Below are 27,994 nucleotides of genomic sequence, written 5' to 3'. Positions count from 1 at the left end.
CGTACGAGACAGTGGCTGCCCGTCGATCGGTGCAGGCGTTCCTCCGCTTTCTTCGCACTTGCCTGCGCATTTGTGTGTCTTTCAACGTCTAATTACAAGGATGAACCCCAAAGACAGCTTATTGTTGGGGCTTCAACGCTAATCCAATGAAAAAGAGGCACAGCCTCTTCAAGGCAATGACAGCATCTGCCCTTCCCCAGCTACCTTTCAAAGCAGTCAGTTCGTGAGCAGCCTCGAAGCCAAGTGAGAAAAATAGCAAACACGTTCAGCCTCATTCCTCCGGGTACAAACTGTGCTCAAAAGAACTCGGAGTTTCAGAGCTGCCCAGAATGTCAGCACATCACTTCCTGCTTGATCTAAGCCGGACTGACCCTAGGCAGAGTTTGATAGCATCCTGATCCGTTGTTTTCCCATGATCAAGAGCGGAGCTCGTCTCGCCCACTCGGACCACATAGACATTTCCATCTGCACCGATGTCAAAGCATCTCATCCACATCAGAAAGCATCCAGGTCTGGCTCACTTCCTTTCTGGTATTTACATAGGACAGTGGAGGGGGGAGGAGAGACTGAATTGAAGCCCTTGCGGTCCTTTTGGCTCCCCCCTCCCTTGCGTTTGCTTAAGTGTTGGCATCTTGTTTATGCAGCAGAGGCTTGCGAAACTCCCAAGATGGAGAGATAGAGAGAAGGGGTTTTTTTTGCCAAAGTTTGGTTTTTATGGATTTCTGGGCAAAATGTGTGCAGGTCTAAGCCAGGTCCTTGGCATCCAGGTGGCCACCTGGGCATTTCCAAAACAGAAGAGGGCACATATTTGCGTTAAAATTGCAATATATATATATGAATATCGCAATGTGCCAATATAGAAATCATGACTGTGAAATGAAAATGCCGCACATCTTTCCACAGTATGGATGACTGTGACCAGGTGACCTGTGTCAATCTTGCTGTCCAGGTGTTTTCAAGACAACTTCAAGGCCCTTGCCGCGCGCTCTCTCTTCTTGGGGTTCTTTGCCTTTGAACTGGGCTTGGACCAGTCAACCTTGTAAAAGCAGAGGATGCTCTCAAACAGAGGGCTGGCAGCCCTTTGAACAGAAGATTGCCCTCTGTAAAATAGGACAGGGGACCACCCTATTTAAATGCCAGGCTTCACTTCCAGGCAGACTGGTTACCTTCAGCCGAAACAATGGGGATACGAATTAGAGAGCTCACCAGTGGTAAAGAATCAAAACATCAGAAATCTGAGACTCTTGTAGATCCCTGAAGAAATGAGCGAGCTTACTACTATGTTTGTCTAAGGAAGGCTAAGTGGAGAGAACAAAACCAGCCATGTACTAGGGGACATCATTTCAGTTTTAGGTAAAGAGGGACAAAGAGCTTTTTGTGGTTTCACTGCAAAGTCTGAAAGCCAACTCTTGGCTACTGAATCGCCTAGCCCCTAGTTAAGAGCATTCATTTTAGTTATTTCATTGTTTATATCACATATACATCCCCGCCACCCCAGCTTTTATGAAAGAGGTTCGTGCCTTTAGCACACAGGTTTGGCAAATGTTCCTCTCAAAAATAACAAAAAGGAGGCTTCCCACAGGCATCTGGAAAAATGTTGGACTAAATAGGCCTTTGGTCTGATCATGCAGGGTTCTTATGTGGCAAAATCTGAAAATGGTGCTCAAATATTCAAACATCATTGTGGAGTGTAATATATATGTTGCAAGGTTGTTGCTGTTTTTAAGCCTTTTTTGTGTTTGTCAAGAGCTGTGCTCAAATCTTTCTGAATACGCTTTTTGAGATAGGAGGAATCTGTGGTTTTTCTTCTTCTTGCCCCAGAAAAGAAGGCAACCTCGCAGAATCTCCACTGTGTTTTGTAGTGTCCATCATTTCCACACACACACACACATCATGGCCTGGAATGATGGTAGGTCCAGGGCATTGTGGAGGACACAGCTGCTGCTGCTGCTGCTGCTCCTGCTTTTACTGGCAGCAGAAAAAAACAGAAAAGAACATAGGAGCATAGAAACAGTGAAAAACAAAGCTGGAAGCATGGTTCAGGGGAGAACATGGGCAACCATTTGTGGAGGTGTGCTATGAATCTTTCCCAAGTATTATGTCCACATAGTTTAGCCACAAGATGTTAGGCAAAGCCTTTCAACTTCCTTTCCCTTTCAATATGTCAATATTGTGTGGCAAACATATCCCTACATTAGCCTATATTCTGGAATTACAATATGTTATGCTGTAAACACCATGCAAGGGTCATGTTCTACAAGTGCTTCCAAATGGGGACTTAATACCGTTAAACAGGTCACTGAGATATCACAAATGGCCCAGTGGCAGGAAATTTCAATTCATATTTCCCCTGGAAAGTAAGTTACTCCTTTATTTTATTTCACATCCTGTGCCTTTGATCCCAGAAAAGACAGCTAGGACAACTAAAGATATGCCTCTCTCAATTGCTTCTGTACGTTCAAAACAGTCCAAGTGGAACTCCTTGCCGCTGGTTCCTTCTGGGCCAGTTTGGCAATATCTGAAAGTATTCAATCACTCACTGAACAAATCATCTTTCCCGCATTAAGACAGAGTGGGGGGAAATAGACACATCCTTTCTTTAGTAGGGTGTACAGTGATGCATCCTACTTCCTCCTCTTTGCAGTCTCCCAGTAGTTTGTTCAGGTAATGATTTGTAAGGCTCATCACAACCTGTAATTCTCCATCACTCCAGCCACTTTTCATCTTGTACGACATCAATACCAGGCACACTGTGTACGGCACTTAATGGACTGATGGTGGGAAATAGGTGGCCTGAATTATGTTAGTCATCCTAGGGCTTGTCAGTCAGAAGGGAACTTGAATGAAAGAACATGGTGTGCTAGAGTCAAGGCAGCAGAATAGAGACGACTGACATCTGCACCCACACCTGCAGGAAAATGCAAAGCTCAAAGTCTTTCATGAAGAACTTCAGAACCAAGATGTTTTTCTCAAGTAAGTTGAATGTTCCATTTCTTTGAAGGAAAATCAAAACGTTAAACTCCCATTTGGTTGCAACAGGTAGAAGCTCAAATGTTTAAGAGATAGACTTTACACAAGTTGATGTAGAAGTAAACAGCACCGAGTTCGATGAGGCTGTTTGTTGAGGAAGTGTGGAGCAGCTACATAGGAAGGGCTGTAGCATTCTGCTTTGTGCTCAGAAAGTCCCAGGCTCAGTCCCAGGCATCTCCAAGAAGGACTGGGAATGTCAGGAATCCTGGAGAGCCACTGCTACTCAGTGTAGATGGATAAAGAGCCACACAGACCATTAGTGTGACTCAGTATGAGATAGCTTCCTATGTACATGGGCAGTTTCCAGCTAGCACGATGGAGGATGTCTGGTGGAAAAAACATTGTCTCACCAGCATACCTCCATCTTTGCTGCCAGACTGGCACCTACATCACATCCTGAAGCCCCTCAATTGGATTTACAGTAAGTATAGGACCGCACCGAAATTGTAAGGCCAGAAAATAAAGACTAGGCATTTCTCTTTTTAAACTGGCTACCATACTAAGGGTTCACTGCAAAAAGCTCTATAACATATTTGAATTATGCAAGTGTGCAGAAATCAAGACTGCTGATTTTTCTTTTACCTTGCAGGAAAAATTATGACTCCTAATGGAGTAATTTGGGGTTGGTACATGACACTTGCTTAGTAAGCTGTATTTGGCCTTAGAAGTGAAGGTAAACCAATCAGAAGATCCTATTCCATCGGCAGCTATGAAATTACATCTCCACATTGTCAACAAAAATCTCCCAGCAAACCAAAAAGGGAAAAAAGAAGAAGCTGTTTGTGGTTTTTCCCGTTCCAAGTTGCATAGACACCATAATTTTTAAGCATAGTTGCAAGTTTTATAGTTTTCTTTACATATAACAAACACAGTTTGTGGCAGCTTGTATGTGATAGTCAGAGAAACCTCCCATTTTATTTTTAGAAAAGACAAGCGCATTACGTGAGAAAACGTTGTCCTTCTAGAGAAATTATGCATAGGAAAAATTCTAAAATACTCTGATGGATTGTAGCCCCTTTCTTAGAAGTAGGAATTGCTGCCACCTTTTTCATACCTTAAGGCACGTGGCTTTTGAACTTTTCAAACTGACATGCTGTGCCAGACCATCAGAGTAGAGCAGCTCCTTTTTCTGAGGGGTCCACAGGCAAAATGCATTCAGTGGCACCCCTCCCTGAGCGGGTCCACCTTCTCCTCGCCCACTAACACAGCTATCCATTCTGAGCGGCAATCACTTGAGTGCCAACAGAGCCAGTGGCAAAAGTGGACAAAGCAATGGACATAACGCTTAACTGTAAGTTATATTCAAGCTACACAAAGGGCAGTGGTTTTGACCTACACCTACCCACCCACCCACATGTCTCCACCCTGCCAAGTGAGATGCATTAGCACAGTTCAAGGATGCTGTCCTGAACCCCTGGCCTACCTGGCAGCAAGGCAGTACGCCAAGTCCAAAGTTCTAAGTCTGATGATCAAGCCACACAAGCAAAGTCCAAAGGTCAGGATACAGTCCAGAGTCAAACCCAAAGTACAGTCCCGTGGAGGTCCAGGAGCATCCAACTCATGGTCCACCAACATGGGCAGTTGAGCAGACACAGCACCTCAGCTCTGCTTCCCTTTTGCACTTTGCTTGCTGATTGCAGCACCTGGGCTTGATGAGGCATGTGGCCCTCACCTGTTCTGAGCCCACTCCAGCTGAGGAATCACACACCTCCTTCCAGAGCTAGCGAGCCCCACCTGGCCAGCTAGAGAGCTGGGCTGTGGATCTTTGCCTGCCTCAGCCTCCTAGAGTGCAGCTCCCGCTGCTCCCTACAGCTCAGAGCCTACTGTGTTCATGGAGACAGTGGCCCCTCTGATTCCCCTTGTGTGTACTTCCTTCCCCATACCCTGCTTGCCCCTGTGTGTCCCAGTCCCAGCTACATCCTTCACCAGGATACTTTCCCTCCTCTTACTCCTCCCCATCATCCTGGCAGTTCATGGCAGACACATTCCCAGCCAGGCAAAAGTGCTTGAGGGGGGCATGGTGGTGGAGACAGGCTGTGGCCTGGGGAATAGTCCTGAGGCCCAAATAGAGGCCTGGTGAGCTGCATTCAACCCCTTGGCTCTGATGTTCCCAACCTCTGGCTTATCTAAACATGGCTTCCCACAAACCCGATTCAATCAGCACCATATTGCTGAATCAAGAGCATGGGAACTGGGCATGAGGGAAACCATTCCTGCAGATTGTGCAGCCCATGCCAGCCACACTGCAGTCTCCAAATCAGGAATTAGTGTCTGCTGATAACTGAGACTATGTGGGAGGAATGCAAGATTTTTAATGTCCTCAAGCCCTACAATGAGCGCAAATTTAAAATTAATAAGCGTTTATCAGCCATTAAGCTTTCAGAAAACAAGCTCTTCCTTTGACTTCCTCACAGTGGGATTTTTCTTACAAAACAACTGCAAAACATCACACTCCGTAAAAGCTTTCACAATTCCTCTGCTGATTACACACAGTTCAAAATCCCTCGCAGTGTCAAAACTAAAATGTTACACCTACTGTCCTCAATAAACTTTTTTTTAAAAGATCTTGTTTTTAAAGCTTCACTTGCTTTGCCAGATATACTCATTCCAGATAACAGGAAACATACGGGCATTTTTAAGAGGGCCGAAAAGGCAAGGCACCTTCTCACCCAAGGTAATCTGAAAAGGCAAGCCACGTTTTAAATGGAAGAGCAGCTGATGATTTGAATAAACCTTCTCTAACAATTTCAAAAAGTGTTTTCTACCTTACCTATAATTGTCAATCCTTAGGCCCAGAATTATTAAACTGCAGTTAAAATGTGCAGACAAAAGCTTTCAATTTGTTTTTCTAGTAATTACATAAGCCACCGAAAATGTCACATTCCCCCACCCTGGCTTTTTCAAACATTTTATTGTAGAAAGAAACAAACGTAAAAGAAAACACCAGTTTAGGATGAGAAAGAAATGAAAGCCAAGTCCTAGGGAAGAGGAAGAGGGATTTTGGTTAAGTTGCTTTGTCTGTTTTTCTTTCCATGATGTCAGGCCCTGGAGGCAAAAAAAACCTCTCAGACAATACATTTAAGAGAAGAAAAGGTGGGGATGGCTTGAAATGAGCCATTTGTTTCAGACTGAGCAAGGACCAAATAAAGGCAAAATCACTACAGGTCAGATCTGCAAAGCCCTCTGGAATAAAAATTTTAAAAAAGAGTGACAGAAAAGACACATTTATTTCTTGTAGACATTTCTCCATTAAATTTAACCAACTTCATGCTATGTCCATTAACTGGAAGATAGTAAAACCAAATAAAACTTATTCCCAACAGAAAGGGAAACATCACCTGGCCCCTTGGTGGAACTTGGTGCTAGCTGCTGCTTACTGGAACAATCTCGCTATCCCCCAAAGGCAGAACACATCCCTGAAAATATTTGACATGACACCTGAGCTGAAAAACAAGAAATAATGGTCACTCCTAAGAAAAAACATATAACAATTCCACTCTCTAAAGAACCACCAGACTATTGTGAACTAGGGAAGAAATGTCCCAAGTCAGAAAGAACTGAAGCTTTAGCTCAAGATGCCAGGCGAAAGCTATCTGATAATGCACAGTTTTAGGAAGGGTCTCTTCAGTTTTCATAATGTAAGGGAAAGAAAGAACTATCATCTTACCCTAAGGACGTATTATTTGCATCACAGACTTAGCCTAGTTTAATAGTGATTCTCTTTACACAAATCCCAGCACTATCATGGAGAGGCTTCGAGGACACATCAACCAGCAGGCTAAACAAAAACTTTGCTGCTCTCCAACAATGGACCAAAGTAGACACAGAGGGTGTGGGGGAAGGAGTTATTGGTTTGGGATTTTGTTTTGTTTTGGGTTCTATTTTGTGTTTTACATAGTATTTTTAGGTTGCTAACTGCCCTCAGATCTGTGGATAAAGGATGGTATACAAATTTAATAAATAAAGAATAATACCCAAATATAAATCCAGTGCCACCTAGTGACTAAACTGTATGACAGCATTATCCAGACAGGACTATAGCTTTGAGTGTGGTCCTGGAGATCTCTTACAGACTGTTCAGCACCCTAAATAAACTATAGTTTCTGGAATGGTTGTGAGAAGGCCATGAAAGTTAAAGGGCTATAAAATGGATATAAGCCTGTAGACTAGATTTCTCAATCAATCCTTTATTAGGCATAGCAACCACACATTATAAAACAAACACCGTATACAGATTGTGGAAAATACAAATTCAGCATAACAATTTGCATAAATAATACAGTCTAACACTAGATATGCCCTTTGTTATATTTCATGAGAAGATTTTTTCCCCCTTCAGAATATGCAAAATATCCCCTCGCAGAGCAACAATTTTCAGAATTCTCTGGGAAGAGAGGTCAACCATTAAACCACTCTGAGAATGGTACCTTCGGGAAAGGAATAGGGGCCTCTTAACAACTCTTCTCACCCTTAATGAACTATAGTCCTGAGGAGTTATGGGAGAAGCCATGGCTGTTGAAAGTGGTATGATACTGCTTCAAATGTATAGTGCTGATGGGGCCCAGATGTTGCTGGACTACAACTGCCATAAGCCCCAGGCAGCAAGGGTAATGGTGAGGGATGATGGGAATTGTAGTCCAACAAACATATTGAGTGCTATAGGGCTCTCTTAGGCCACACAAGAAAAACAGATGACTATGGCTTGGAATCAGCAGGGGTCTCCAGATGTAATCTCACCTCACTTTTAAGTGAAGGGACCATAGCTCTGTCACAGCACATGCTTTGGATTCAGAAGGTCAAAGGTTCAATACCTGGCATCTCCAGTTTTTAAAAAGGGTCATGCTGCAGGTGATGGGAAAGACCTCAGTCTGAGATCAGCGAAAGCTGCAGCCAGCACTGGCCTAGAGGGAGAAATAGCTCTGATCTCCTGTAAGACAGCTTCCACTGGTCCAATTAAGGAACCATACTGGCTCACAGGGCCAAACTAAGCAATGTTCAGGAGCCATGTTAAAAGGCTCCTGGTGGGCTTTTGTTTTCCCTCTGCTGGTTTTTAAACTGGAAAGCAGTATCAGAGACTGCACGCAGGAGCAAAAACCAAAACAAAACAAAAAAGTGGGATGGAAGATCTTCTTAATTATTGCACTTCACACCATTTTCACACAGCAGCACCCCCAAGCTACTTTCCCAGCCCTGAGGGGCTGGGACAGATTATGGGACTTGTCTTCTGGTAAAAGAAAAGCAGCTAGAGGGTAGGAAACAAATATCAAGTGAGGGAAAGGGTTAAGCCACACACAAACACACACACACACACATTCCTCTGCTGAATATTCCTCCAGCCGCCTGCATATTAGCTGGTATGGGTCCAAGAACTTTGCTTATCTCAAAAAGTCCAGGCAACAATTAGCCACACTCATGCAGACTTTAATATAATGTTGGAAATAGATAGGGAGGCTGTTGCCCAGTGGGAAAGGTTTTAAAGGAGTGCATTTGGGAATAAGACTTTTCCTGTATTTATGGATAAGATATAAGCATTGATCAAGCATCCCTTGGACTCTCTGCTTTGTTTCCTTTTTGAGTTGAAAGCAAGATGGTTGATGAGAAGACCTATATCATGTGTGGAATGAGATAAAATATTAAAAGAATTCCCAATCAGCCTCATAGAATTGTTCGACATTCACAAGTCTATTTGAATATGTGGTTTCTTCTCCCAGTCTTCCATTATGTGACAACAATCCATCAGAATCATAGTGTCTGTTTTTCAAGTATAGCCAGGCCCAGTATAAAAGCAGCCCTATAAACATATTTTTGCATTATGCAGCCTGGTAAATTATTGATTTTTTCTCTCTCTTTGGCCCCTTGAGAAGTCATTTGCTCCCCTACCCCTAATCCCACTCTCCATACAAGAGTGGCACTCTACAAGAGGCTAACTTCAGAAAAATAATTTGGTCCAGAATGCAGCCGCATTCATGGGTGCTTGATGATGTCACACCAATCTTGGTTACCAATCTTCTGGGCACAATTGAAAGTGCTGATGACTGGGAACTTCTGGAAGGAAAGATGGCTGACTAGTCATCTACTACTGACAGTCTACCAACAGAGATAATTATGTGGTGATTAACTGTATTTTCCCAGTCTTAAAGTCAACTCTACACATTTCTTCACCAGCATTCAAATTTTCTTTTGAAAAGTCCCCATGAAAATTCATCAGCATTCTAATGTGCGCTTCCCCGATATAACCCATTATGTATGCAATTTTGCTTTTGCAAGCAATTTTCTTCTGATATAGTAATTTTTGCATTGGATCGTTTTGGTTGGAGAACTGCATTGGGTGTGGAGAAGTGAACATTTCTTGGAGTTGAATTTCTTAGGAGTTCCTGAATTTCTACCAGGAAAGGCATTTTTATACAGCAAACCTGTTTTTTGTTTGTTTGTTTGTTTTTGTTTTTACATTTTCTCTATAGATCTGATTCTCAGCACTTCAAAACACTCTCTCTCTCTCTCTCTCTCTCTCTCTCTCTCTATATATATATATATATATATATATATATATATAGAAGCTGGCATACGCTGTCCAGCCCAAGATGTATGCCTCTTCCATGCTTTGAAACTGCACAATCTGACATTTGCAAACTCCAGGATCTCTGGTGATATTGCAGTTGATAGGGCACAGCTCCCAGAACATATTCAGTTTGGCAGGTCCTGAAAGTTAAACCTCAGGCTTTACTGCAGTGCTACAAAGGATACCTTGACTGACAGAATCCCCAAGCTGCTCCTTCTGCAGTCAGGGCAGTGCTTCAACGCAAACATAGTTATTCAACAAGGAACCAAAGAACTAAAAGCTAGTAAATATATCCATCTATAAGGCACAGACAGATGAAATCTGATTGCAGAAAAGCAGCCACGACAGAATCACTTTGCATGCTGCCTCAACAGGAAGGAGAGGGAAGAGGCTGCACAAAAAAATTGGTGTTTCTCACTCCCCAACCCTCATCATTTCCACAACATATGCAAAGCTATCATTTGGGCCACAGCTCAGTGTAACAGTACCAGTGGCGTATGGTGAAATTTTTCATAGGGGAGTAGTTAGGGCCAGAATTGCCTCCTTTTAGGCACCCTACTAAAATCTAAGCTGTGTACCCACATAGTCTTTGAAATGCACAGGGGTCATTTTTTTCACAATGCACTTTTGTGAGTAGCCATTCTACACACCTTCCTGCAATAAAGCCATCTAAACTGGCAGCTACTGTCTGTGTTGTCTGCACACACAGGTGGGCATGTAATCCACCTAGTACACAGTGGTGTTCTCTATTCCTCTCCCATCAATTAGTAGTCCTACAGACATACAGAGATAGATAAATAGATGATAGATAGATAGATAGATAGATAGATAGATAGATAGAGATAGATAGATAGATAGATAGATAGATAGATAGATAGATAGATAGATAGATAGATAGATAGATGATAGATAGATAGATAGATAGATAGAGATGATAGATAGATAGATAGATAGATAGATAGATAGATAGATAGAGATGATAGATAGATAGATGATAGATAGATAGATAGATGATAGATGATGATAGATAGATGATTGATAGATAGATAGATAGATAGATAGATAGATAGATAGATAGATAGATAGATGATAGATAGATAGATAGATAGATAGATAGAGAGATAGATGATAGAGATAGATAGATAGATAGATAGATAGATAGATAGATAGATAGATAGATAGATAGATAGATATAGATAGATAGATGATAGATAGATGATTGATAGATAGATAGATAGATAGATAGATAGATAGATGATAGATAGATAGAGAGATAGATGATAGAGATAGATAGATAGATAGATAGATAGATAGATAGATAGATAGATAGATAGATAGATAGATAGATGATAGATAGATATAGATAGATAGATAGATGATAGATAGATAGATGATAGATAGATAGATAGATGATAGATATAGATAGATGATAGATGATAGATAGATGATAGATAGATATAGATAGATGATAGATAGATATAGATAGATAGATAGATGATAGATAGATAGATGATAGATAGATAGATGATAGATATAGATAGATGATAGATGATAGATAGATGATAGATAGATATAGATAGATGATAGATAGATAGATAGATAGATGATAGATAGATAGATGATAGATAGATAGATAGATGATGGATAGATAGATGATAGATGATAGATAGATAGATAGATAGATAGATAGATAGATAGATGATAGATAGATAGATAGATAGATAGATAGATAGATAGATAGATAGATAGATGATAGATAGATAGATATAGATAGATAGATGATAGATAGATAGATATTTGCAGGATAAGGACACCATGGGGTTGATATCTTCTCAATACCTGAGCCAAATTCCACCTATATCTGTAATCAATAAAGTTGTGGCCATTTTTAATCCAAATCATTCTCTGCTTGAGTTTATTTCATCACTCCTTACTTTAGCCACTGCCTAGGGGTGGGTGGAGTTGCAACTTAGACTACAACTTTTGTACAGCACCTGCATCCAGCACTGAATGAACATTATCGCACAATGCGTACACATCCTGATTTATCTGGGGCATAAATTATGGACACTTGGCTTGAGCATTGTGGAACCTGAAACTACTGAAACAAGTTGTGTTTTAAATTTGGAAAAACAACTTCTAAACTGAAGTCAGATTATATAAGGTATTTCAGATTTACAGAATATCTTGTTTCTGGGGTGACGACCTTAATAAAGTTTTGACTTTTGGCCTTCCACATCTGAAACTTCAATTCCATTTTTTTAACAACTGTGACATCTGTTTAAACATGTGTCTCAAGGGTCAAATAAAATGGAACCTTAAGCCCTGGTGCCATTGTAAAAATCATCATTATCATCTTGGTTCAAAATGTTTGAGCCAAAATTTCAAACATTGGTACTGTTTTTGTCCTGACATTTTCTGAGGAAGTTTCTATCAGTGTTTAATTTTTAGCATCCTATGATAAAACTAGAATATTTATTAGTGGCATGTGCCCTAAGTGTCACTTTTCAAATATCCCCCCTTGCCTTGCCTGCCCCAGGATACAGCAAGGAAACACCAAAACAGAGTTTCACAAAGTCAACACGGAAGAGTCACAGTTCATTATATTCAGAACCAGAAGGTCTAGTCTGTTTCCCACATTACATGGTAGGAAATGTTTGTGTGCCATACTGTGTGTCATAATACCCAGAACAAAAACAGGAGAAAGGGGTGAACTGCGAGAATAAGAATAACCTGAAATGGATTGATGGACCAGTCATATTTTTTCAAGAGAGATTGATTCAGAATACTAAGGAATGTCGGCATGGATGGATTTTAGAACATCTTCAGATGTGGACTGTAGACCTTGATTAGCATAACTGCATTCACCTTTCAGCTTTTGCTCTTGTTTGTTGTATGTTCACAACATTATAATGTGCTTTTGGGGAACTTTTGTGAAAATATAACACTATTGGTTATTGCTATTTCATGGTTGGTTTTGCCATTGCGGGTCCTTTTTTTGCCTTCTGTTCTCCGTCTTAGAGGGAGTAATGGCCAAACTTGACTCCTTTCTATACCCAACATGCTTTTCCATGTTGCCATCATACTTTGACACTTCTAGGGAATATTGTGCACATGCACCAAAAAAGAAGGGAGAAATACTTAAACTTTTATAGACTTATAGTTCAGCTGTAGAGCCCGTGCTTAGCATGCAGGAGATCCCAGGTTCAGTCCTGGCCATCGCCAGTTAAAAGGATTAGGAAGTTGGTAATGTGAAGGGGAAAAAATCTAGCCTTCCTATAGTTAGCATGGATCAAGTCCTACCACTATCATTACCTTACTACCCCTAGCCAGGCGTTCAATCTACTTGAATCAAAAGAAATATATGAGACAGAGTAGAGGTGTACTCCCAATCCCTACACCTTCTGCCATGTTGCCTGGAGGGCAAAATCAAGGCTCTAAATTGGGTCTCCAAGAATAGAGAAGGCTCCCTACTTTACACCTTTGTCCTCAAACTCATTGAGGGCTCTAAAGGATAGAGATGTACTGCAGGAAGGGATGTGACATGCTAGCCTGCCCCTGCTCCCACTCACCTATTTGCTTTAATGAAAGTAAAAGGAACACCCAAATACAGCTGTTATGTGGCTATTAACTACAGTATCACTTAGTCTGAACTATCCTGAGCTAGCAAGAGAAACCTAAGTGCAAGCATAGCTGGCTTATCTGCTGCCAAGGTGCTTTAACTGCAGACACACACACCATATATTTAAAGTACTTCCCGCAAAGAATTCTGAGGGCTGTATTTTACCACTTGCAAAGCTGCAATTCCCAGCGCCCTCAACAAACTACAGTTCCCAGGATTTTTTGGGGGGGAAAGTCATGTGCTTTTTTCTGGGGGTATGCATACCCCCTGAACATTTTGTGAATCTAAGTTCGACCTCATTGAGGGGCAGTATTTCAGTATGAGTAGGAAAATGAGAGTACCCCTAAACATTTTTTAGGGGGGGAGCACTGTTTAAATCTATGGCGTGTGTGCAGCCAGAGGATTTGTGGGGTGTCTCGCTCACTTTCCAGTTTTCACTTGCCTACATCGCAATAGATTGCATGAAGGTGCCATTTATGAGTCTGGACCAGGGAATAGTTAGTAATGAGATGCTTGCCTTGGCAGTGGTTAGATGCATCCTTCTTCCTATAGACTTTATTGGGTTTCCAGCACCCTCTTCAAAAAGAGCAAAATCCCCGGCTTCCAACGTTAATGTCACTACTAGTCATCTGTAACCTTGTAAAACATGGTACAGAAAAAAACATTGTCTGTTTCTTCCTGATTTCAATCATTCCCTCCCTCCTTTCCTACACACACACATACACACACCCTTTCCTGGCTTTTAACTTTCTCCTTTGAAATGTTCTCACAGGGTAATGCAGCTTGTTAACTGGCTGCCAGTCTGATTTTTCACAAGTTTGCCACGTTGCAGTGACAGGACCGTAGCGAGACCCAGATGCTGCAGAGTAAATAAATAGCACATCTGGGATTTGGAAGTGGGCTGGCTCCACATTATGGAAAAAGCCGACGCAGGGACATATCCAAAAAACACACAGCTGGAAACCATTAATGTTGGAAGAAGAAAGGGAGAAGGGGGCAGAGGACTGGAATGGGGGGAATTACTGGCGGTCGCAAGCCTGAGAGTTGTGAGCGTCAATAGAAACTCCATTTATACAGCCGCTGAATTTACTGCATTCCTGAGAAGCGAATGGTGGTTTATAATAACTGACCTCAAGTAACACAAATACGGATCAGGCAGGGGTGGGAAAGCTGGCTGGGAGGCTGAAAACATTTGGAGGGAAATGGTGAGAGGATCCTGATGGCCGTGGATTTTGTAGCAGCAGGAATCACCCTTCCGAAACTTGCTTTGAAGAGAGGCACAGCCATTTCCTAAGCCTAGAGTGCCACATGCAGATTCAAGCCTGTGCAGACTGAGACAAAATGCACAGTTCGTCATTCATAACAGGAGAGGCATGTGTGTGATTCAGTGATGACTGCCAAGTGGGTTGTGGTGGATTGTAGAGACTTCTAGGTTACTTTTGTTGTGAGTGGTGAGAGACAGGATATGGGGGAACTGGAACAGAGGAGAGGAAACTAAGACCCAGATGAAATTTCTCAGAATTTTCAGACAATGTTTGGCTGAGTATGCAGACCCAATGAATGAAGAGAAGCAATGAAAGAGAGGAGAAATGGGCAGGGACAAGGAGGGAAGCAAGCGCCCAGGCAGGAGATGTGTGGTAAAATAGAAGCGCCAGAGCCTGGGCTCCACTGTACCAGTTTACAGGGGTTCTGTATGCTGGTTACACATAATTCTTCTGTCTGAGCCTTAAGGGTTTCTGCACCAGCTCATAAATGATTAGGCTATCAGAACTAGTGATGGATGAATCATTTCTCTTTTGTCCGGTTCTTGGTTCAGTTCTCCACATTTCCACTTCAATTTGCAATTTTTAAAAAAGTTCTCATGAAAATACATCAGCTTTTTAGTGTGAATTTCTCCTAATTGACACATTTTTGCAAAGCAATTTCCCCTAATATATTGCATATTTGGATGTTATGGCCACAAATATGTGCATTTTTGTGCACACTACTAGGCTGAAGAGCTCCATTGCAAAATTCAGAGAATTTGGAAAAATGGTTGTGTTTTGGTTTGCCAATTGTCCACAAAGTGCAAATTTGGCAGGTTCACCTTTAAATGTGAACTGAATCTAATCTGATATGGCAAATGGAGATCTTATCATCCTTGCATGATCTGCTGAAATTATATTTTACACTACGGTATAGATCAACCCCATCCTCTTTAGCAACTGGGTTGAACTAAATACAGATGGACAGAAAACGTATGGACAGAAAACTCAATTCCACAGCAACCTTTAATTGGGATTCCATTTGCAGTCCATTTCTGCTGTGCTGTGGCTCATAATAAAAAACATTCATACTGCAACCTACCGTAGCCTAGGAATTTGTTACCTGAACCCTATTCAGACAACCTGTGTCCATGGATCACTCTTCGTAATTCATCTCTCTCTCTCTTTCTTATGAAGGCTTTTGTTAGCACAGACCTCCTGAGCAGCCCCTTCAGTCATTGCTCCTCATAGTCCATTCTCTTTGCCAATGTACTAACAGGTGGTTGAAAAGATTCCAAGAGTGGGGTCAGCTGAGGCCTCTGACAATAGCTTCACAGTTTCCTTCTCAGGAGTGTGCTCTAGCAGACTTCCTGGCTGATGGAGAACATGCTTGATATTTTACAGTCTTTCTCACATAATCCTTTAAGTTGCAAAAACTGGCTGCACATCAGGCTTGATGGTTGGAGAGTCAGTACCTAGAAAGCACAGAGGAGCTGTTTAGCTTTCAGAAGGACAACACACCAAACCATCAGAACAACTGTGCAATAAGCCAAAAAATAATAATAAATAAATCTATGCTTCCCCCCCAGAGTTTAACCCAACAACCTTTCGGCTAAAGAAACTGGTTTTGAACCAGTAAATCTGTCTTATACTGAGTCAGATCACTGATGGAGCCAGTCAAAGGAACACAGGAAGCTATTTTATACAGAGTCAGACCACTGGTGCATCTCATTCAGTATTGTCTATACAAGGAGTAGGGAACTGGATCCAGCCAGTGGGTCAGAGCCTTATCTCCCCTGCTCTCCTGTCTGTAGGCCAGATTTGGCTGTTGGGTGGGGTTCACCCTACTTTTAATCACCAGGTGTCACAATGATGTCAAGTGACATGGTGCTTTGAAGTCCCAACAATCAGCTGATCATAGGGACTCCAAATTGCCACCCTGGGGCTTGCAAAGAGACTGGTGTGGTGCTTTGAAGCCCCAAAGGTCAGCTGATTATCAGGACTTTAAAGTGCAGCACGAGGCTATTTTCAAAGGGAGTTGCAAACAGCCTTGCACTGCACTTTGAAGTCCCACTAATAGGAGCTAAGTATGCAGTGCTTCTGAAGTCCATTTCTGCCCTGCATTGTTGTTGTTGTTGTTGTTGTTGTTGTTATTCAGTCCTTCATTCAAAGATCCCAGGGCAGTTCACAACAGAAAAATGCAAAATAAGAAAACATAATATTTTGTATTTCTTTCTACGTGCCTATGCATCAGGTGATGGGCAGGTAAGCATGGCTTAGCCAAAATGGCTTGGCAGAACAAATAAGGATGCCTGGCAGGTTTGGACTGAATGAGTTAAAATGAATGACACCTCCAGTGTCTTCCCTGACACTTTTTTTTTTTAATCACCCACCTTTTTTATCACCGGGTAGATTTAAATCATTTATAAAGCAATACCATAGGGGATTTTTATACAGGTCCTGATCCAATATCAAATAAGATTTTTTTTTAAAAAAAAATGACAATATTAGACACACATGGATGCAATTTAATCAGCGATGTTTTATTTTTATGTCAGTGATGAAACAACAAGCAACCAGACTTTTAATAGTATTTGAAAACTATTAAACAAAAATCATTTACCATTTTTCATGGCCAAAGTGGTTGGAGCACCAGCTGATTTCTTCATCGTCTTCTTAATCATCTCTTCTTTAAAAAGAGAAGTCTCTTTCATAGCATTAGTCCCTTTCTGCCACAAGGGAAAACTGGAGGAAGCAATGTATTCAATTCTTTAGTTTAAAAAAAGAAGAAGAAGAAGAAAACAACAAGTAATTGAGAACTGTGAATTTATTATGCGTTTATTTCTCATATTTTTGAGAGCCTTATGACTACTTCACTGGGGCAAAAGATGCTGGCATGAAATCTCCACTGGCGAAGCAGGACTTGGCATCCAACATCTTGATGCAAATTGTATTAGTTGCCAGCAAGCAGAATATGTGTTTAGCTACAGCAGGTGTCTCAGGATGTAGCATTTTGAAACACTCTCCCATGTTTCTACCAGTAGGCTACCTCGTGTCCCAGTTTTACACCCTAGATGCCCTCCCCACCTGCATGGAATACACTCTCCACCTGTATAGGATGGAGTACAGATTGGGTGGGGACTGTTCCCTGCTTATTGAGCTTTCCAGAGACATCTGATGGTCCACAAGCAGAATACTCAGCTAAATAATCACTCAGTGATCCAGAAGGCCATTCTGTAAGGCAGCCTTCCCCAGTGTAATGCCCCTCTGGGTTTGAGGGGGTTTTTGGGGGGGGACTACAACTCCCATGAGCCCCAATCAGCATTGCTATTGGTCAAGGATGATGGGAGCTGGAGTTCAACATGTGGAGTGCACTAGGCTGGGGCATGCCGCTGTATGATTTTGATAGATGGCTCATCTTGCCGTTCCCATTACTCCTTGCATTGCTGTTCTACTGGAATCGCTGTGCCATATGTGGTTCTATTTTAATAATATTAACTGTTAAAGCTCCCTGGTTGTTTTTGTGATGTTTGTCTTGTTTTGATTTGATGTTAGTATTTTAACTAACTGTTCATTTCTTGTGAGGCACTCTAGGGTCCCAGGGGGTCAAAGGATGTCAGATAATCTAATGATAAACATGTTTATATTTTTCTGTTCCTAAGTGCCAATTTCACCAAGTACTGAGATTCAAACTGACAGTGGTATTTTGCCCTGGTCTAGTTCAGTGGAGATTAATGCTGTTCCACTGTCCAATTTATACATAACCTTTTTCCAACCAATACCTGGCAGGATTTTAGTCTTGCAACAGGCCTGTAAATTAAGTTAATGAATGGTCCAGATGCAGAAATATAGGAAATTGCCTTTTACCAGGAAAGGCTATTAGTCTGCTTAGTTCAGTACTACTCTGTGTTCAGTACATACTACTTAGTTCAGTACATACTCTGTACTGTCTACTCTGACTGGTAGAGATTCCCCAGGGTCTTCAGAAGAGACTTCCCCCCTTCTAACTGAGCCTTTAACTGAAGGTGTTGAGGATTGGACCTGGAAACGTTTACATACAAAGCATGTCATCTGCTACCAAAATGGGGCATGAAATCAAGGATTCCCCAAGAAAGAAATGTGGCAGTACTTTGTGACAATTCCCTTCACACGGATGGGATAAATGCAAGCTTGAGTTATGACAAAAAGGTTAAATTTCTAGATACCCTAAATTCCGTACTGCAGAATAGTTGGTTATGAAACCAACCAGAGGGGAGAAGACCCTTAATTTTAAGTGGCACCCAGGATGTGCTGTTGAACTGACTTGGGAAAGTGACAACAGTGCTACCAGTTTTAATATATATGCAAGCGGGCATTTACCAATAAAGTTCAACATACTCACATTTGAATTCAGAACGAAGCTTCTCAAAAATGAGGAGATTGTTGTCAAGGTAGTTGAAAGAGAAAGTGAAGAGGGTCAAATCTCTCCAGAATGCTTCAAGGTTATTCAAAACCACAATAATAGCTCAGCTAAAACAAAGAGTGTCTTCTTCTTCTTCTTTGGCGAACGCTCATAGCCAAGTAAGATTGTCTTCCATAAGCATGGTTTAACAATGAGTCCATAAGTGACTGTGGAGGCTAATTCTGGATCCATACGTCCTTCCACAGTGGGAACATTGGTTTCCGGGTGGGAGTTGATCGTGCTGAGGGTTTGCCAAGCGTGCCTTCCGCTTAGCATGTTTCTCCCTTGCATCCTGAGTTTGAGCATCTTCAAAGCCCATGACACCTTTGGTAAAGGCTGTTCTCCAATTGGAGCACTCGCAGGCAAGTGTTTCCCAATTGTTGGTGTTTATACTACATTTTTTAAAAAAAAACTGCCTTGAGACAGTCTTTAAACCTCTTTTGTTGACCACCAGCATTATACTTTCCATTTTTAAGTTCGGAATAGAGTTGTTGGAAGACGCATCCGCACAACATGACCAGCCCAACAAAGTTGATGTTGAAGAATCATCACTTCAACACTGGTGATCTTTGCTTCTTCCAGTACACTGGTATTAGTTCGCCTGTACCACAAATCAGGAAAGGTACTACCAAGACTAAGAGGATGTCAGCAAGGTTAACTAGCAGAGTCATGTTTAACAAACTATTAGATGCAAGAAAGCTATCTTCAGAAAATGAAAGTTTTGTCCAAATAAGGAGAAGAAAAGGAATACAAACTCTGGCAAATAAAATGCAAGCAGACACGAACAGATGGGGAAAGCAAGAAAGAATTTGAGGAACACTTACCTAAAAAACATTAAGACCAACAATGAAAAAATACTTAAAATCATTAGAAAGGGAAACCTGCAAAAGGCTGACCTTTGGCCAACAAGGGAGTCAAAGGTGAGCTAAAGGGCAAAAATGAGATTGCATAGAAACTGAATGAATTATTTGCCTCTGTCTTTACTGACAGAGTTGAAGGGCAAATCCCTGTGCCTAACTTAAGTTTCTTAGGAAGTGACTATGAGGAAATGAGGCAAATGACAAGGTATGGAGTTCTAGGCCATATTGACAAATTAAAAATCAACAAATCATTGGGTCTAGATGCCATTCATCTGAGAGTTCTTAAAGAACTCAAATATAAAATTTCTGATCTTCTAACAAAAATATTCATTCACGAGGACCAGAAAGTGCCCAATGTAACCAAATTTTGAAAAGGGATGTAGGGGGGATCTGATAAATTACAGTCTAATTGGTTTAACATATGTTCCAGTAAAACTGCTGGAAAGTGTTATTAAAGATAAAATTATTAAACATATAGAAGAACAAGTCTTGCTGAAAAAGAACGAGCATGGCTTCCATAAGGGTAAGACCCATCAGATGTTTGGCAGTGTAGTCCTATGAAGGACTGTAGTTCAGTGGTCAACAATCTCCTTTGCATGCAGAAGGTCCCAGCTTCTATCCCCATCATCTCCAGGTACTGCTGAGAAAGACTCCTGCCAGAACCCAGGCGAGACACTGCCAGCTGATGTAGGCAATTGTGTGCTAGATGAACCGGTGGTCTAAAATATAATAAGGCACCTTCCTATGCTCCAATACATGTTTGTTGTTGTTGTTGTTGTTTAGTCGTTTGGTCGTATCCGACTCTTCGTGACCCCATGGACCAGAGCACGCCAGGCACTTCTGTCTTCCACTGCCTCCCGCAGTTTGGTCAAACTCATGTTGGTAGTTTCAAGAACACTGTCCAACCATCTCGTCCTCTGTCGTCCCCTTGTGCCCTCCATCTTTCCCAACATCAGGGTCTTTTCCAGGGAGTCTTCTCTTCTCATGAGGTGGCCAAAGTATTGGAGCCTCAGCTTCACAATCTGTCCTTCCAGTGAGCACTCAGGGCTGATTTCCTTAAGAATGGATAGGTTTGATCTTCTTGCAGTCCATGGGAGTCTCCTCTAGCACCATAATTCAAAAGCATCAATTATTTGGCGATCAGCCTTCTTTATGGTCCAGCACTGACTTCCATACATCACTACTGGGAAAACCATAGCTTTTACTATACGGAGCTTTTTTGGCAAGGTTGTGCAGAGGTAAGTCAGTGAGCCATACTCCCTACTGTGTGTACTCAAGGTTACAGCCCATGAGCCTTTGGGAAGAACTAAATGTTATTAAAGCAACAAGAACAGAAAATAGAATGTCTCACATGACTTAGACTATATTCTACCACCCTCAATTTATGGACTTTCCAGCACCAGCAATTGCTGCCCAAAGCACCATTGTGGGTGCAAGAAAACACAAAAGATCCGTGACGTCAAGATTTGGGATAACAAAATATGCTATTGTCTTTTCTGATGCCTATGAAACATCTTTCTTTCACAACAAGCGTTTTAAGCAGAGATTTTTATACCAGTCTGCGCCTGTATTGGATTTGAAATTGTTTTTATATAAGAAATCGCTTTGTACTTGTTTGTTACAGTTGAAGCTTTTGTTGCTAAATCACTACAAGGTGTTTCATAGGAAGCAATTCGTTTTTTTAAAAAAATGTTACATGTTATTGGGAGAAGGTGGTTTCTGGCACCATTGAGAGCTGTCCTTTCTCACAGCACAAAAAGAATTAGCTAGTTTTGAATGCTGAGATAAAAGGGTTCAGGAAACAACTGGCGAACTCAAGCTTAGCTGTCAATATTTAAGCTTAATATTTGCAAACTGCTAACATTTTTTGAAAGATAAATGTTGCACTCCAGCTATGCCAGCCTCTGAATTCCTTGTTGCCTTTCCTTTTCACCTAATCTTTCATAATTGTTACTGGTTTTCAGGATCATATTCCCTACCGGCAACCTGACCCTTCTGCTTATGGGTGACATTCACCATATTGATTCAGCTTGGTCTCATCAAGCAGCAATTTGTACTAATGGGATAACACTTGGTGACAGCACGCAACAGCAAGCATTTGGAGCAAAACATCCTTTTCTTTTGGCCCATTTCTGCAACAGTTGTTAACTCGTTAATCACCATTTCCTTAAAAACACATTTCCTTGCATAGCAAAATATTCTGTGGACATTTAGGAGCCAATTCATATCCTCTCTTTTATTATCCCCCAGCACAGAAGTCAACACAAAAAATTAAAAATAAATAAATCTGTAATGAATCTCCAAGTGGCATACAAAAATATAGTATAAACACAATAGAAGAGTCTCATAAAACAGATTCAAATATAAAAAACCCTACACAATAGTTCAAATATAAAAAACCCTACACAATAGTTCAAAAAAAATTGGCATGCTGCCATTTTTATTTCCTTTTTTGATAGGTACCCAATAAAAAAAATGATACCCTCCCACTGCACTCCCAGCACTAGCTTCCTAAATACAGCTAGGAAATTAAAGCAGCCATGGACAAGTAGAGCAAAATGGCTGCTATAACTTACATGTAAGAAAAAAAACAAACTCACATGCTCATCTTCTTCATGTTGTGAAGGAAAATTCTGGACTACTCTTTGTCACAGACTCTCCCTGCTCACTAAGCCCTGTTTCCTCTTCAGCTTCCGACACCTCTCTTCGCAGTCTTCTCCCTCTGACCATTCATTGTGGTCCAACCACCATTCCCCTGGCTCTGAGTCTTCTTCCCTTGGAGATTCCTCAGCTGGTTTCTCCCACCATTCTTCTGCATCTAACCAGTCCCTGACATCAACCTGCTGCTTCTTCAACTGATTTCTCTCACATTTGGAAAGTTGGCACAACTCAGTCAAGATATCCTCCCTAACACATAGTGCTATCAGAAATCATCTTGGTTTCTTGTGGCGCTATCAGAGAATGCAACACATCTGAACAATAAACCGGCACTCGTGGCTCTATAATCTAGTTGTGAATTATTTTCACGGTCTTTGCTCTTTTTTTACCTAAAGACTAAGTTAAAATGAATCTATAATCCACCAAGATATACAGTGATTTTCGTTTTCAAAAAAGATAATGACAAGGATGGCTTGGTGGGCAACAAGGCATATTTAAAATTGTAGGAGATTTGATCAAATTCAATGAGAGAAACTCTTCTGACTGATGAGGAGGCTGGAGAAACAAGAATTTTTTGTTAAAGGAAATTATGACTGAAAGAGCTATTTCAGTCAAAGAGTAATAAGCATGAGGAATAAATTATTACTAGAAGAAATCAATAAAGCAAGTAGTAGAAATAAATTTAAAAGCCAACTAGTTACCCTGTTGCAGAGAGAAAGAAATAGCATGTGTTTCACATTCATAGATCTGAAGAATCTTCAGAGGTATCCAGACTTTTATATGACCTCTCGACCTCTGTTCCTTCGCCAGTGTGTCAGCACTAATATGTTCAGTGCCTCAGTGTCCTTCGCTATACAACCCTGATGGAAAATTCCACAGGAAGCATGAAGCATATAAACAATGTTCAAGAAAAACATGGAAAACTAGGAAAGAGGTGAAGTATAAGGACAATAAAGGATCCTTTATGACAGCCTTCTCTATCTGAAGTCATCTGGGTGTTGCCGGACTCAAACTCTGCAAGAGTCACAACTTTACCTGCCACACACTTAAAATCACATATGGCAGGTGACTGTGGTTTGGCACAATCTGTCTCATGGGCCAAATGGGGCTGAAGGTCCCCCACCAACGATTTCATGTTTTGAGATTGAGGTATGGCAAACTTTGGTGCTTCCCCAACTTCTTATCCACATCTACAGTAAAAGAAGGAGATTGAAAACTTACGCTGCTAGTTTTGAAGAGTCAAACCATGGTTTCGAATCATGGTTTGTTAACTAACTACAGTCAAATAATCTACAGTTTCCCAAGTTTGAATGTAACAGGAAACTGTGGTTTATTCAAAATGAAAAAGCGCAAACTTTTGAACTCATCCCAATCTGCAGAAAGGAGAAGACATGTGACCAAGGCTCATTGCAGCGGATTCTCATTATCCTGAACCATAGTTTAACACTATGCCTCAGCAGGGCTGTTGTCACTTAAAACTAGTGAAATTCCCTGAAAAGTTATCTCCATGTTTTGCTGAATGAACAAAGAACACACATGAAGTTATCTGCTCGATATGTAAACTGCTGGCTAGGCCCTTGGGGTCTGTCAGGAATCCAGTCACAAAAATTGTTCGTTCACACAAGCCTCTCTCTTGTGTATTCAGAGCCCAGGAGCGTCTTGGGGGAGTCAGCCTGTGCCCATTAAAGACACACAGAAGGCAGCCTTAAGGCTAAACAATGTGTGAGATATCCCTGTGTGTGAACTTCTGTAATCTGTGAGAAAAATGGCAAGAAAGAAAGAACAGAGTCTGCTTTTGGCCACATGGGGACATTCCAAATGGCACAGCTGTGCGAAAACAAACCTGCGATTCCAGCCTGAGGGCAGAGGACATTAAATGCTGCTCCTCAGAATATTTTTCTTCTACTTTAGCTGGCTTGTCTGAAAGACTTTCTTCTTTTTCTTTTTTTACTGAGTCTGGTTACAGGCTTTAAAAAAAAAGAAAGAAAGCAGGAGGAGAAAATATATACTCGATATTTTTTAAAATAATAAAAAATTAAGGCTTTGAACAGTAGGTGAGGGTTTGTTTCTCAAACAAGTGCAGACTTGGGCCACCCAGGTCTCCTGAAAAGGGAGCCAGGAAACAGATGCTTTCTAAGAGAGAGAGAGAGGGAATGTTTAAGTCTGAAAATAAGTCACCGTTCAGGGAAAGCTAAACATTAGAGGGTTGAATTAGAACAGGAGACCTTAAACACAGAATGGCTGGCATCTCAGTTGGCTTCCAAATGACATCAGCAAGTGTGGAATTGGAGGGGGGGGGGACACACACCAAAATAATTATTTCCATAGATCACATCTGCACTATACATTTAAAGCGCTATGAGGCCACTTTAACAGTCATGGCTTTCCTCAAAGAATTCTGGGAACTGTAGGGTGCTGAGAGTTGTTAGGAGAGTTGTTTGAAGCCCAAGCTGGCTCGCATGGGAACACAGCATCGAAAGATGTGTGTCCCGATTTAATCAGCAGAATGTTGGAGGGCATGGTGTTATCAATGTTCAAGGACATGTTGCAGTCATTCAAAGACAGTTGGGTGCAAGTAGTCTGGGGAGAGATGGTGCAGCCTGCAAAGGGTTTCAAGGGCAAGACAGAGAGTCCTAGAAGGCTTCATTATGCCCTGGGGCCTGAGATTGCCCACCTCTTTCTTGGTGAAAAAGGCAGGTGCTTATGGTATGTGTTTATAATCTCAGGATCCCTGTGCTACCCTCTTTTTTGTTCTCTGGGACAGTGTTCCCCAAACTTGGGTCTCCAGCTGTTTTTGGACTACAACTCCCATCATCCCTTGCTAACGAGACCAGTGGTCAGGGATGATGGGAATTGCAGTCCGAAAACAGCTGGAGACCCAAGGTTGGGGAACACTGCTCTAGGAGATCAGAATTCGTCTAGGCTGTTATTTTCATTTATAGGAAGGCAATGGCACCAGCTAATGAGCCAATTGATATTTGCACCTAATTATACATCTCAAGTGTCTCTGATTGTAAGGAATGTCATTGACTTATATTAGAATTTTTAAACTCGTCCTCCATCCCTGCATGAAATGCTCCCCAATTTTCATGCTGACCGCGCCCCCAAGCCCCACTGTTTCTCAGGAGTGAAAGTCCTTGGAGTAGATTGAGGGGGGTAGAACTGTATCAGCCATATCAAGTGCTCCACACTTAGGGCTCTCTTCAGGAACTTGTTTTTTTAACTTTCCTTTTAGTCTAGATGGTAGATTTGTCAGATAAGTACATCTTGAAATCAGTTAAGATGGTTTCCCCAACAGTGAACTAGTTTTACTTTATTGTCAAGTAAATGTCAAGTGATAGTAATCCAAACATTATCATTACTTATTTTAATCAGTTAAAGCAAAGCAGCTAATCAATTAAGGGCATCTTTGAATAACTTCACATCCCTAAAACACATCCAAAATGTCATCTGTAATGATAAACTATGGCATTTATTTTAATTGGTTTAATTAATCACTTAAAATCACGATAGTCAAGTGATTAAAAAAAATTAATCAGAGGACAATCTTTAAAATGTTTATTTCAAATGTTATCAATCATTGATGTCTCTTCCGATAGGCGAGATACTTCAGAACAGAAAATACTGATGTGAGTATATGCATGTCTGCTCAAAAGTAAGTTCCATTGAGTCCGATGGTGCTTACTCCTAGGTAAGTGTGTATAGGATTGCAGCCTGCTTTTGTTTGCTCCACTGTGCAATTTTCAGTGACACCAATGTGGAATCTTGAAATACTGTGTGTTTGTATCTGTCATGTTTATTTCCCAGAAAATACTTCCTCTTTTTTCCATTTACAGCTGTTGTGTGTTTCCTGAGCAAGAGTTTCATGATGACTAGTGTCCTAGGCTCCAGTCTGCAAATGTTTCCAGTGGTTGCTGGCTAGCACAGCCTGGTCTGTAAGGCAAACTGTGTGCTGGCAAGCCTGCAGGCATATGCGTTGTGTAATGAGTCCCATGTTATAATGGATCTAGTGTTAGAGAAAATTATGGGTGGCACCCACTGAGAACATTTCCTATGCAAGTTCCATCGGAAAAGACCAGGAGCTGTACAAGAGTTCACATTCATTTCCAAATTCATTGTGACTTGCGCAGGAAGACATTTCCTAGCGGTCTGTGCCTTAACTTCACACAGATGAGGTGTTGCTGCTGTTCTTGATTTTGGCAATAGCAAATGGCCACCTTCCAATTTGCAAGAGGTGTAGGACATCCAACTCCAGCTGCTGTCTTAGTCAATGCACCTTCATAACATATCTTTAGGTGCCGGGCAAAAACATTCCTCTTCTCCCAGGTCTTTGGGTAATTAAACAATCTAGGGCCTTTTAAACTGGGGTGGGTGGATTTTGTTTGAGATATATTTTTATGTATTTATATTGCAAACTGTCCTGTGATCCTGAGATGAAGGGCAGTATAGCAGCAACAACAACAACAACGGTTTTCATATCCATCAATGGAAAAGTGCACTTTGGTGGCCACTGTAATTTAGCAACTTTTGAGGATTGTGAACTTTAAAAGCTTGCATCTGGAACCAGCAGATTAAGAGATGCCCTGCTAGATGCCTAACATTTCATTCCCTCACATCTGTGGTAGGTTAAATTTAGACAAATCGCTAAACATTTCAGTGTTTATCCAAATTGAAACTCCAGGCTTTTGAGGTTCCCTCATCAATGGCTAAATAAGATTTGCCTGACTTCATTTAGAATAAATACAGAACCTAAACACAAAGCCCAGGGGAGTTTTTGATACATAGCCTGCCTAACCTCGGACTGGTGGAGTTGGGATTTTTCATAAATGAACGTGGGCAACTAAGTCAAACAAAACTTAAAAATAAAGTGTTTTCTTTTTAATCTTCCAGAGCCTCTTTGAAAAAAACGGATTGTCCTTTCATTTAGCATCTCCTCCCCCATCGTTCAGTCTTCCTCTGAGTGGCTTCTGCTGGTTCCCTCACTGTGAGAAGCAAAGTTACAAGGAACCAGGCAGAGGGCCTTCTCAGTAGTGGTGCTCTCCCTGTGGAACGCCCTCCCTTCAGATGTCAAGGAAAGAAACAACTAATTGACTTTTAGTAGACATCTGAAGGCAGCCCTGTTTAGGGAAGTTTTTTAATGTTTGATGTTTTATCATGTTTTTACTATTCTGCTGGGAGCTGCCCAGAGTAGTTGGGAAACCTCTTCCAGAATGGAGGGGTATAAATAATAAAATTGTTTGGAGGTTCTAGCAGGAGAGCGCAGCTATCGTATACCCTTGACTGAAGAACGGTACACGCCTTCTATCTGGGATGGTCGTCCTCTTCCACCGAGCGTGCAGCATTGGGAGGGACGCACATGGAGCAGTGAGGAAGGAAGGGGACACCCGCCTAGCCAGCCAGATCAGCCGAATCAACCCTGGCGATCAATGGGGTGACAGATGTCGCAGCCAGATCGCCCTCACAACTAAAGAATCATGGCAAGAAAAATTGATGGACTATGCAGAACTGGCAAAAGTGACATACAAGCTACGGGACAAGGATAACTGTGACTTTAAAGATGAATGGGAACCCTTTACAAAG

The 27,994-nt window shown here is 41.4% G+C and overlaps 1 long non-coding RNA gene across 1 annotated transcript; it reads left to right on the top strand.

The window, feature by feature from the left end:
- Positions 1-27,994, top strand: LOC309374757. Its single transcript, XR_014170716.1, has 3 exons — positions 1-510; positions 26,014-26,105; positions 27,305-27,994. It is a non-coding gene; the product is annotated as an uncharacterized lncRNA (long non-coding RNA).

Source organism: Podarcis melisellensis (assembly GCF_964234715.1).
Source record: "Podarcis melisellensis genome assembly, chromosome: 7".
NCBI lineage: Eukaryota > Metazoa > Chordata > Lepidosauria > Squamata > Lacertidae > Podarcis > Podarcis melisellensis.
This window is presented reverse-complemented; position numbering and strand designations above follow the sequence as displayed.